Source organism: Mustela nigripes, chromosome X, assembly GCF_022355385.1.
Source record: "Mustela nigripes isolate SB6536 chromosome X, MUSNIG.SB6536, whole genome shotgun sequence".
In the NCBI taxonomy this organism is placed as follows: Eukaryota; Metazoa; Chordata; class Mammalia; order Carnivora; family Mustelidae; genus Mustela; species Mustela nigripes.
The window spans coordinates 79,855,384-79,869,228 of record NC_081575.1 but is presented as its reverse complement, the minus strand read 5'-3'; positions in this window follow the sequence as shown (position 1 = coordinate 79,869,228).

Here is a 13,845-nt window from a genome sequence, read left to right as displayed (position 1 = left end):
AGGAGAAGAATCAATGAAACAAGATGGGATTGGGAGGGAGACAAACCATAAGTGACTCTTAATCTCACAAAACAAACTGAGGGTTGCTGGGGGAGGGGTTTGGGAGAAGGGGTTGGGATTATGGACATTGGGGAGGGTATGTGCTTTGGTGAGTGCTGTGAAGTGTGTAAACCTGGTGATTCAAAGAATTGTACCCCTGGGGATAAAAATATATGTTTATAAAAAATAGAAATTAAAAAAAAAAAGAAAAAAGAATAGTGTTTATGATTACTACTTTTTGACACATTGCAATTTCTAGTATCCATCCCCTTCACCAAATGTGGAATCTGAGGTTCCACTTTTTTTTTTCCTAAATATTGTACTGGGATATGGAAATTTTATTTAAATAATGTGTACTTCCAAGACAGACTCAGAAAGAAAACACATATATACAGAAAACATGTATACATACATACAGAAAGCACAGATAGAAGTATTGCTACCCTTCTGGGTTTTATTTTTAATTTAGCAGCAAATATTCATCCACTCCAGGCATCCTAGATGTGGACACCCAAATACACACACACACACACACCCCAGCAATAAGTAAATTAATTAATTAATAAAATCTCATATAAATTCAACACTGTCAGAATCAAAAACTAAAGGAGTTCATGACCTCTTCATCAGCCCTGCAAGGTATATTAGAGGGGACTCATTGAGTCGAAAGTAGATTCCAAAGCAGTATGAACACAAAAGCAGTAAGAATGAATATTTCTGTAAAAAAGTCAGTCAAGGAACTCACAAAATAAAACTCTAAAACATGGAGAGGAAAGGAGTAAAGAATGGGCTCAAACAAATGACTATTAACTTAATATAGACTACTGTATGTAGAAGAGTTTATACAGAAACTAATGGTAACCATATATCAAAAACCCCTAATCAACAATCAAATAATAAAGAGAAAGAAATCCAAATATACCATAAAGAAAGTCAGCAAAACATGAAAGAGAGAAAAACAAGGAAGGATCAGAGAAAATCTCCAGAAACATACAATAAATACTATCTATCAATATTTGTTTTGAATGTAAATTAATTAAAGGCTCCAAGCAAAAGACATATGATGACAGAATGGATAAAAATAGCATGACCCATCTATATGCTACCTACAAGAGATTCATTTTAGACCTAAATAATCTGCAAATTGAAACTGAGAGGATGGAGAAATATCTATCATGCAAATGGGTGTCAAAAAAAAAAATACCCACAAGGGTAGCAATACTTATATCAGAAAAAATAGACTTTAAAACAAAGACTGTAACAAGAGACAAAAAGGATACCATATAATAATAAAGGGGATGGTCCAAGAAGAAAATACAATGATTTCAATATTTATGTACCCAACATGGGAGCACCCAAATATATAAAGCAGTTAATAAAAATAAAGGAACTAATCAACAATACAGTTATAGTAGGGGACTTCAACACCCCACTTACATCAATCGAAAGATCTTCTAAACAGAAAATCAACAATGAAACAATGGCTTTGAATGACACACTGGACTAAATGGATTTAACAAATATATTCAGAACATTCCATCCTAAAACGCCAGAATACACATTCTTTTCAAATGCACATGGAACATTCTCCAGAATATATCACATATTAGGCCACAAAACAACCTCAACAAATTCAAGATCAAAGTCATATGCATCTTTTATAACCACAAGGCTATGAAATTAAAAGTCTACCACCAGGAAAAATCTGGAAAGACCACAAATAGATGAAGGTTATATAACATGCTATTAAATAATAAATGGGTCAACCAAGAAATAATACAAAAAATTTTTTTAAATGTACATGGAGGGGTTCCTGTGTGGCTCAGTCATTAAGCATTAGCCTTTTGCTCAGGTCATTGTCCCAGGGTCCTGGGATTGAGCCCCGCATCAGTCTCCCTGCCCAGTGTGAAGCCTGCTATTCCCTCTCCCACTCCCTCTGCTTGTGTTCCTTCTTTCTCTGTCTCTCTCTCTGTCAAGTAATACATAAAATCTTTTAAAAAATGTACATGGAAAAAAATGAAAATGAAAACATAATGGTCCGAAATCTTTGAGATGCAGACAAAGTGGTTCTAAGAGGGAAAGTTAGAGAAATACAGGCCTACTTCAAGAAGTAAGTAAAATCATGAATAACCTAAACTTAAATACTTTAGTTAACTTAAGTAACTTAAACCTAAAGAAGCTAGAAGAAGAACAAACAAAACCTAAAACCAGCAGAAGGAAGTAAATAAGAAAGATTAGTGAAGAAATAAATGAAGTAGAAACTAAAAACCAAACAAACAAATAAACACATTAGAACAGATTGATAAAACCAGGAGCTGGTTCTTTGAAAAATTTAATAAAATTTATAAAGTTCTAGCCAGACTTTTCAAGAATAAAAAAAAGAGTAAAAGTCAAATAAATAAAATCACAAGTGGGAGAAGAGAAATAACAACCAACACCACAGAAATACAATAATTGGAGAATATTATGAAAAACTATATGCCTCAAAATTGGACCATGTAGAAGAAATGGATACATTCCTAGAAAACATATGAACTACCAAAACTGAAACAGGAAGAAATAGAACACTTGAGCAGACTGATAACCAGCAAAGAAATTGTATCAGTAATCAAAAAAATTCCCAAGAAATGAAAGTCCAGGACCACATAGCTTCCCAGGGAATTCTACCAAAAATTTAAAGAAGAGTTAATACCTATTCTGAAACTATACAAAAAAATGGAAAAGGAAGGAAAACTTCCAAATTCATTCTATGAGGCCAACATTACCCGGATACCGAAAGCAGATTAACACTTCACTAAAAAAGAGAAATAGAAGCCGATAAAAAAAACTAGCAAACCAAGTTCAACAATATATATATATAAGAAAATCATTCACCATGATCAAGTGCCATTTATTCCTGGGTTGTGACGGTGGTTCAATATTTGCAAATCAATCAAGATAAGCACCATATGATCATTTCAATACACAGAAAAAGCATAACATCCACTCATGATAAAAAGCCTCAACAAAGTAGGTTTAGAGGGAACATAACTTGACATAATAAAAGCCATATATGAAAAGCCCACAGCTAACAGTCCTCAATGAAGAAAAACAGAGAGCTTTTCCCCTAAGGTCAGGAACAAGGCAAGGATGTCCAGGTCTCAGCACTTTTATCCAACACAGTACTGGAAGTACTAGCCACAGCAATCAGACAAGAAAAAGAAATGAAATGCATCCAAATCAGTAGAGAAAAACTAAAACTTTCACTACTTGCAGATGACATGATACTCTATATAGAAAACCCGAAAAACTCCACCAAAAAACTGCTAGAACTGATCAACAAATTCACTAAAGTTATAGGATACAAAATCAATATACAGAAATCTGTTGCATTTCTATACATCAATAATGAAGCAGCAGAAATAGAAATTAAGAAAACAATCCCATTTACAACTGCATCAAAAATATAAAATGCTTAGTAATAAACTTACCTAAGGAAGTAAAAGACCTGAAAACTATAAAACAGTGATAAACGAAATTGAAGAGGACACAAAGAAATGGAAAGACATTCCATGCTCATGGATTGTAAGAACAAATATTGTTAAAAGGTCTATAGTATTCAAAGCTATCTACACATTTAATTCTACCCTTATCAAAATATCAATAGCAATTTTTTTCACAGAGCTAGAACAAACAATCCTAAAATTTGTTCGGAACCACCAAAGACCCAGAATAGCCAAAGCAATCTTGAAAAAGAATAGCAGAGGTGGAGGCATCACAATTCTGACTTCAAATTATACTACAAAGCCATAATTATCAAAACAGTATGATGCTGGCACAAAAGTAGACACATAGATCAATAGAACCAAATAGAAAACCTAGAAATAAACCCACAATTGTATGGTCAACTAATCTTTTGCAAACCATGAAAAAATATCCAATGAGAAAAGGACAGTCTCTTCAACAGATGGTGCTGGGAAAATTAGACAGCAGCATGTAAAAGAATGAAACTGGACCACTTTCTTACACCATACACAAAAATAAATTCAAATGGAAGTGTGATACAAGAAACCATCAAAATCATATAAGAGATCATAAGCAGGGCATAAAAGCAAGGTGGGCTTTTCTGTGTGATGAACATTATCGCCTAATTATTTCTATCCTGCACAAAATACATCACTACTTCTTGGGATCCTCAAAACACAAGGGCCCTTGTTACTAGACAGTTGCTGCACAGTACAGGATGAATGCTCCTAGGGTGCTAATTGGTGATGACAATTGATTCATGAAGTTAAATGGTACTCATTGTTATGTTACAGCGAAGGATCAGGTTTGAGAACCTGTTTCCTTCCTCTTTAGGTAGCAGGCAGGGACTGGAGGTTGAAGAGTCTGAAAGGATTGAAGGAGGTTGGCTTCTCGGTAACAGGCTTTGCAGGCCATTTTTATTATAGTACACTCATGTGGGAATAAATGACTTATTTTTGAATTTTTATGGATTAAAAAATAGTTTATAACATTCACTTAGTAAAGAATTCAGTAACTCTCCAAGTGAGTTAAGTATATTGATAAATGTCTCCCCCATCCATTTTTAAGTGGTAGCACACTGAGCACACTGTTCTATACCTTGCTCTTTGAAATTAGCACTGTTACCATAGGCAACCAGAAAAAAAAAAACCTACATGTTTATCAGTGTGGGCAGTAATTAAATGAATTTGCTATACCCATGAAATCTGATATCATGAAGAGATTAAAAATGATGATGCAGGGGCACCTGGCTGGTTCAGTAGGTTGATTATTTATTTCTGGTTATATATTACTTTCACAGAATGAAAATATCAGCACATAACAAAAGGTATATATTAAAGCCTCCACCCCACACCAGGTTCCTAGACCCCTAGTTCCATTCCTGATTAGGGTACTCAAGATTCAAAAAATTAAAATATGACAGGGCTTTCATGATATAATATATATGTAAGCAAAGAAACTCAGTGCACTAGTATCAGAGCTAGGATAGAATTCTGTTCCTTTTGTGAACCAAGCTCTTTCTGACTTTCAGGGCCTCAGATATGTTGTTCCCACTATGTAGAAAACGTGTTCCCCCACACTTGTCTGTCTGTCTGTCTGTCTGTCTCTTACTGTCTTTTTGGGTCTCAGCTTAGAACTTTCTTCCTTTAGAGTCCACTGCAACCCCGGAGGGATTTCCATTCTGTGTGATGTCAGAGTATCCTGAATGTCTTGATCTCAGAGAGCTCTTATACCTGTTTGCTATAGTTTCTTTTATGTTTTATGTCTCTTTTAGCAGAAATCATGAAGTCTGTCTCACTAGTTTTTGCATCTCAGAATCCAACACAGTGCCTGACAGGCAGATTTGGGAAAAGTCTATCTTATTTGGACCCCAAGACCCAATACAAAAACTGTCCCCATTGTCTCCTCATTATCCAACACAGATTAGAGTTGTCTGAAAGAGCACAAATAAAGAAGTTGGAGTTTTGGGGTGTCTGGGTGGTTCAGTGGGTTAAAGCCTCTGCCTTTGTCTCAGGTCATGGTCTCAGGGTCCTGGGATTGAGCCCTTCATCGGGCTCTCTGCTCAGCAGGGAGCCTGCTCCCCCCCCCCCCCTGCCTGCCTCTCTGCCTACTTGTGATCTCTGTCTGTCAAATAAATAAATAAAATTTTTAAAAAGGAAGAAGTTGGAGTTTTAGTGGGTGGAAGATGATGGAAGCTCATCACTAATATCCCAAATGGACAAAGATCTTTTTAAGGCTCAGGAAAATATAATTGGAAATAGAATTGGGGGTAGGAGATTTCTGGGAATGATTCTTGCTCCTCATAAGAGAAGTATGGGAGAGGGCTATCTTTTTTTTCTGCTGGATAACACTGTGCCGAGACTTGATGCCTGAAACTCTTATTTCAGAGGAAATAATGCAAAATGAAGTATCTTTTGATGTCAGAATGTTCATTTCTTGAACCCTTTGGAGACAGATAGCAGCTATATGCTGACTTCAGAGAATCCTTCCATACATGCTAAAAAGAAGCTAGCCAAAATGCTGGCTTCCCAAACAACCCAGGATTGTACAATTTCTTCCAGTGTCCACTGGAGGGCGCTACTCCACCACTGATACTCTGTGATGGTCCAGTGAGTGTAAATGTGAATCATTTACAGCCAATTATTCTATGCCCTCACAGCACAAAGCTCCTAAATGTACAATCGTTCCAGGACTTAGGTGTGTGGACAAAAAAGATAAGATAGAAATATCAATGATCTTGTCCCCAGCCTTATATTCCCCATGTATATATAGTCTAAGGATCCCAGGTGTCCTGGTATATTTCCCACCACACTGATGTGTGGCTAACACAGGCACAGGGTAGATGGTCTTCCTGGAGTGGCATGTGCTATTCAGCAACTGTTTGTAAAGGATACCATAATCTAGGACTGAGGGATTATCTTAGGTTGTGAAATGCAAAATGGCTAATTATACAGAAGACTGTTAATGACTGTTAATTGTCTGTTCACCTGTTTCACCATCTTCATGTGTAACTTTCTAATATGGCCCTAAGTTCAAAGCCCTTTCTCTTTCCTGAAAATAAGAGCTTCCAAAAGTGTGGAACACAGAAAACTGATGACACCCACAAAAATTTTAGTGCTACTTAGATATTAAAACTTACATAGTAATATATACGTTTTATTTGACAATAAACATATAGCATATCACAGCCATATCAAGGTGTTTGTGGGATGATGGGAAAGAGCATTGATATTACATATCCTTTGGAAATTTTTCGTAAATTTTCTTCTAAATATCTCTGACTCCCCCCCCCCCAGATTTCTTTCCTTATTAGCAATTACCCAGTTTTTTAACCCTCTTTCTAAATACTCCATCTCTTATCAGACTTCTTGATTTTTTAAAATAGAAGATTCTCCATTTTCCTTTCCTTCTGTCATTGTTTTCTCAGAAGCCAACTACAAGCTTCCAACTTGCATTCTTTTTACCAGGAACAATTTTTTTCAATAAAGGACTCTCCTCAGGACAGTTTTGGAGTGACAGCAGGACATTATAAGTGGCAGTGATTCTTCCCTCTCAGAAAACATTCAAACAAATTGCTTTTTCCTCTCAAAGCAGAAAATGTAAGTACATGTCAAGAAGAAAAAAGCCATACTTAACCTCTTTGTGTGTTCTGAGCATTTTGCCGCAGTCTTAAAAGTCATTCAATTTTACTGAAAACATGAGACAAAAACAGCAGAGTGGTATCCAGAGTTGTCAACAATCTTAAAAGTGTAGAATAAATGACTGAGTTCTGAAAGATGTGCATCTTTTCTGATAACAATGCTATGAAAGTAGAAACAAAACACAAGAAAAAATCTGGGAAGACCATAAGTACATGGAAATTAACAAATGCTACTAAATAATGAATGGGTCAACCAAGAAATAAGAGGAAATCCAAAAATACATAAAGACAAATGAAAATGAAAACACAACAATCCAAAGCTTTTAGGATGCAGCAAAAGTGCTTCTAAGAGGGAAGTTTATAGCAATAAAGACCTACTTCCAGAAGCAAGAAAAATGTTGAATAAGCAACCTAACTTTATATCTAAAGGAGTGAGAAAGAGAAGAACAAATGAAACCCAAAGCCAGCAGAAGGAAGGAAAAAAGAGACTAGAGTAGAAATAAATGACATAGAAACTAACAAACAAACAAACAAAAAAACCGAGAACAGATCAGTGAAAACGGGAGCTGGTTCCTTGAAAATATCAACAAAATTGACAAACATTTAGGAAGACTCATCAAAAAATATATTGAGAGAGGATTTAAATAAATAAAATCATAAATGAAAGAGGAGAAATAAAAACCAATACCACAGAAATACAAAGGCTTGTAAGAGAATGTGATGAAAAATTATATGACAACAAAATGGCCAACCTAGAAGAAATGGATAAATTCCTAGAAACATATAACCTCCCAAAACTGGATCATGAAGAAATGGAAAATTTTAACAGACCAATAATGATAGTAATGCAATTGAATCTGTCACCAAAAAACAAACAACAAACAAAATTCCAGGTCCACACAGCTTCACATATGAGGCCTATTAAATATTTAAAGAAGAGTTAATACCTATTTTTCTCAAACTACTCCAAAAATAGAAGAGGAAAGAAAACATCCAAATTCATTCTATGAGGATAGCATCACCCTGATGCCAAAACCAGATACAGACACTACAAAAGAGGGAGGGGGGATGGGAGAGAGAGAACTACAGGCCAATATCTTTGATGAACATAGATGCAAAGTCCTGAAAAAATTATTAGCAACACAAATCCAAAAATACTTTTAAAAAATCATTATGATCAAGTTGAATTTATTCCTATGATGCAAATGTGGTCCCACATTCACAAGTCAATCAATGTAATACAGAGGAGCTAAGATGGCACAGTAGTAGGAGGACCCTAGGCTTGCTCCAAACCCCATGATCCTGCACGCTAGTGGGACAACCCTTCTGGGTTAAACCTGCCTCAATTCCAACATGGAGAGACCCTTCCACAGAAGATGAGTGCAGGCCCCTGCCATACAAGGTCCCTTAAGTTAGGAGTTTTAAACCTCAGCTGACCTGGATGGGATAGAACCCAAAGTGCAGTGCACTGGTTCAGGCAGGCAAGCAACCCAGACACAAACAGTGAGAAAACAGCAATCTGAAAAACACATGGAATGCATGAGGAGAAATTATTCACTCTTCTGGAAGGGCTTCCCTGATAGCAGCAAGCACAACTCCCCTCTCCAGGGGCAAATTCACTAACCCTGATTCCAAAACCAAAAACCTCAATGAAAAAGAGAACTAAAAGCCAATATCCCTGATGAACACAGATGCAAAACTTCTCAACAAAATACCAACAAATCAAATACAACAGTACATTAAAAGAATCATCCACCACAATCAAGTGGGATTTATTCCTGGGTTGCAGGGGTGGTTCAATATTTGTAAATCAATCAATGTGAATCCCCACATTAATAAAGGAAAAGAGAAGAACCATATGATCCTCTCAAAAGATGCAGAAAATGCATTTGACAAAGTAAAGCATATATTCTGATAAAAAGCCTCAATAAGGTAGAGTTAGAAGAAACATACATCAACATCATAAAAGGCCATATACAAAGAACACACATCTAATATCATCTTTAATGGACAAAAACAGCTTTTCCTTTACAGTCAAGAGCAAGACAGGAATGTCCACTCTTACCACTGTCCTAGCCTCAGCAATCAGATAATAAAAAGAAACAAAAGGCATCTGGGTCAGGAAGGAAGAAGTCAAACTTTCACTATTTGCAAATGATCTGATACTCTATGTAGAAAACCTGAAGGACTACACCAAAAAATTGTTAAAACTGATACACAAATTCATTAAATTCACAGGATATAAAATCAATGTGCAGATATCAGTTGCATTTCTATACACCAAAAATGAAGCTAAAGAAAGAGAATTTGGAGTGTTAATACAGCATTACCTTGATTGTGGTCAAGGTTTTATGGTTGTATGCATAATTGAAGAACTAGTCTTTTAGTATTTGATAGCTATTGTCCAACTCAGCAGAAGATCCTGAAGCCACTGATGAATTCGTGAGATTCTGATAGAGGCCTTTACCTGTATCAGATTTGTCTTACTCATTAAGTAAGTTAAAAACCAAATATTATGCCAGAATTAAATTTAGGAAAACATTAAGTATTTATTAGTATATATCAGGTTAATACTTCAGCTTCCCACTCCCCCCACACACATCAAATGACCTGGCCTCATAGTGCTGACTAGTGGTTCCAGAGCAGTGCAGGTGATATCTGAAGAGCTAGTTAGATAAAATGGGTCATAAGACCTTAAAGCAATAAGAGTATTGCTTAAGCAATACTCTTGCTTATTGCTTAAGCAATAAGGTATAAGAGTGGAAGACAAATGGAGGAGGGAGGTAGATGTGATGAGTGGAGGTAGTTAGGTCATTTCTATGAGTGCACTTGTATGAAAATATATATTGTTTACTTTGGATTTGTTTGTTTATAAACTTCAATGCATATTTTATGCAAATTCAGGAATATACATGTATACACATGTACACACATAGATATTCAAACATAAATATGATAGATTTAATGGATTTTATTTATTCATGTTTAAACAGGTTAATGCATGGACATAACAGCATGTACAGTAAATGTTCAAGAATTCTCAAAAACACTGGTTAGTTCATCAGGTAAATGCAAATAAAAACCACAATGAGATATTAACTTACACCTGTCAGAATGGCTAAAATCAAAAAAGCAAGAAGTAAGAAGTGTTTGTGAGAATGTGGAGAAAAAAGAACTTTCATACACTGTTGGTGGAAATATAATTTGGTAAAGCCACTGTGGAAAACAGTATTGAGGGTCCTCAAAAAATAAAAAAAAAAAGAAATACCATATAATCCAATAATTCCACTGGTGGTTATTAGAAAACACAATAAAAGAGAAACACCAATTCAAAGCGATATATGCACCACTATGTTTATTGCAGCACTATTTACAATACACTAGATATGGAAGCAACCTAAGTGTCCATCAAGAGACAAATGGATAAGGGAGATGTAGTATACATATACAGTGGACTATTACACAGCCATACAAAGGATGAGGTTGTGCCATTTGTAACAACATGAATGGACCTAGAAGGTATTGTGCTAAGTGAAATAAGTTAGACTGAGAAAGACAAATACTGTATGATTTCATTCATATGTGGAATCTAAAAAAAAAGTGAATAAACAAACAAAAAGCAGAATCAAAAATATGAATACTTATAAATACAGAGAACAAACTGATGGTTGCCAGAGGAGAGGGGATGGGGATGGGCGAAATGGGTGAAGTGGAGTGGCAGATACAGGCTTCCAGTTATGGAAAGAATAAATCACAGAAATAAAAGAAACAGCATAAGGAATGTAGTCAGTGATACTGTAATAGCTTTGGTGAGCATAGCATAATACGTAAACTTATTGAATCACTATTATGTACATCTGAAACTGATGTGACATTGTGTGTCAACTATACTCAAATAAAAAATTTTAAAAAAGAAAGTAAGCAACAAGGAAACTTTTGGAAATAATGAATATATCTATTACCTTGATTGTGGTCAAGGATGCATGCATATGTCCAAATTGTATATATTAAATATGTGCAGGTTTTTGTCTATTGATTATCCCTTAATAAAGCTATTTTTAAAGAAGAAATTTTAATTCACTTTTTAATTTATTTGAGAGAGAGTGTGTGAGAGAGAGTGAGCAAGGGGAGGGGCAGAGGGAGAAAGAATCCTCCAGAAGACTTCCCACTGCATGTGGAGGCAGATCTCGATCCCAAGACCCTGAGATCATGACCTGGATCAAAATCAAGAGTTGGCCGCCTAGCTGACTGAGCCACCCAGGCACCCCAAAGTTTTTTTTTTTTTAAGAAAGTATATGAAGATGTTTATATTTGGCTGTTTTGTGGCAATAGGATAATAATTTTTTCTTTGCAATTTTATACTTTTTTGTTTTTCCTTACATTGTAAATTTGTTGTTTTTGAAATCAGAAATGAATGGACTTTCTCTGTGCAAAAACAAAAACAAAAGCAAAACACTGGTTAATTGTTTCCCCACTCCTTTTTCCTCAAATGATGCATACATTTTTCTGAAATTTTTTTTTACCATAGGCAAGAAATAACTATATTTTAATTTATATACTTCCTAAATAAATCTGAATTTTATAAAAATACAATAGTAGCTCTTTTCAGTGCCTGGCACATAGTGGGTGCTCTTAGTTTATACATCCATAGATATTTATTGAATATTGATACATCAGATTCTGTACTAAGCACTTGGGGTTCATAAGAATTGGATAGGATCCTTACCCTCAAAATGCTTACAGAAAACAACAAGCAAATACAATTTATAATTTGATAAAAAGGCCAGAATAAAAGTTTGTTCCTTATGTGCATCATTTTCTCTCTGACTTTCAAGACCTCATATATATTATTTCCTTTCTCTGGGAAATTCTAGTTCTCTTTCCACCGGAACAACTCCTATTTATTTGTTATGTCTCATATGGAAATTCTCCTCTTCTGAAAGGCTCTGGCTTACATTCATCTGGATATGTATTATGAAGACATCTTGAATTCCCCGATCACTGTGAGAATCTCTACAGTTTGCTGAAGTTTCTTGTTTTGTTGTCTGTCTTCTCCAACATGCTGTGAGGTCCACAAAGACTGAGACCAAAAAGACTGAGCTCCACAAAGACTTAGACCAGGTATGAGACTGAGACCTACTTCAGGATTTGGCATACTGATGTAAGGGAATGCACTATGATAGCTGGAAGTCTCAGTTCATAGAAAAAGGATGAAAAGCAGAAATAATGCATCCACATCAATTTCCTATTCATATGTCACCAATAAAGCTGATGAACAGACATAGCTAAAGAATTGAAATTTACTGATAGAGGTTCTTTTCTTAATATACTAACTAGTGCAAGTTTTTATTCAGTGAGTAAAAGGAAACTGGAAATATTATCTGGGGGCAATGGTTTTACGAAAGATTTCCTACTTCATGAAAAGAGCCCCACAGAAAGAGACAGGTCTTCTTTTTCTGCTTGACACTGTTCTTCCTGGCTCTAATTCCCAGAACACTTATTGTAGAGAAAAGCACCCCAACTACTTCTTTCCCAGAGACTCTGGGGAAGAAAGCATCACTCATCCCCTTTGAATTTCTCCAGTGTTAAACAGTAAAATCATCCAATAATTTGACATTACTTGCAATATCCACCGGAGGGTGATATGCCACTGCTGGTACTCCCCTTTTATAGCATGGCCTAAATTTAACCACTAAATTTAGCCACTTATAATTTATAATATAAGAATACATTATAAATAAAAGAAGCCCTTTTGAAGGTGTGAAGACATAAAGGAAAAGATGGAAATGGCACCAACCCTGCCCCCATTCCTTAGAATAGACTAGATTCCCAGGGGTCTTGTAATGCTTTGCCTCCAACCTGATATGTGACTAACGGGGCACAGAGTTTGTGGTTTCTCCTGGGGTATAGTTGGTCTCCTTAGGCTACTTTATATCTCACCCTGGAGAGAGGACAAGATTAGGAAAGGAGTATCATTATTGTAACCATTCTAGAGATGAGGACCCTGAGACTGAAGCCTGTAGACTGTAGGAATAAAATGGAGGTAAAGCTGGAGAGAAAATAAGGTGGGGTAAGATGAAGTTCCATCTAGGGCAATTCTCCTTTTAACAGTTTGGATGGACAAGGACAGGAACATGTCTATGAGGACAGAGAGGAAACAGTGGATATTGTTTGACTCCATTAAAAGGAGACAGCGCATTTAGCATCCTGCAGAATTGTGGCTCACTACTCCTTTTTTACCCTATCACTGGACTGCTCTCTCACTTCAAGTGGCTCAAAAAAAAAATGGCATCTGAGAGAATGCACATGGAAGTGTCTTAATCCTAGAGCTGAATACAATTATGACCATTAGTTCTGTCCTGATCTAATAAGAGCAATAACCACAGCAAATTCTTGGTGCGTATCAGTCACTGTGCTGGGAGACTATATATATGACTTCATTTAGTCCTTACAGTGAGGGAGAGTGTGGGTTTTTACAGGTTTTATAAACCAGACAGCAGTAGGTAAGAGTTGGCATTTTAGCCCAGACCCACAAGCCAAGTCCTTGCACTTTCTTTGAAATCAGAGATGCCTAGAGCAGTTTTAGACACAGACCACTGTCAGTGTCCATGATGGCTTTAATGGTGCATGGACATTTACTATATAGCTTTAAAGTGTGTGAT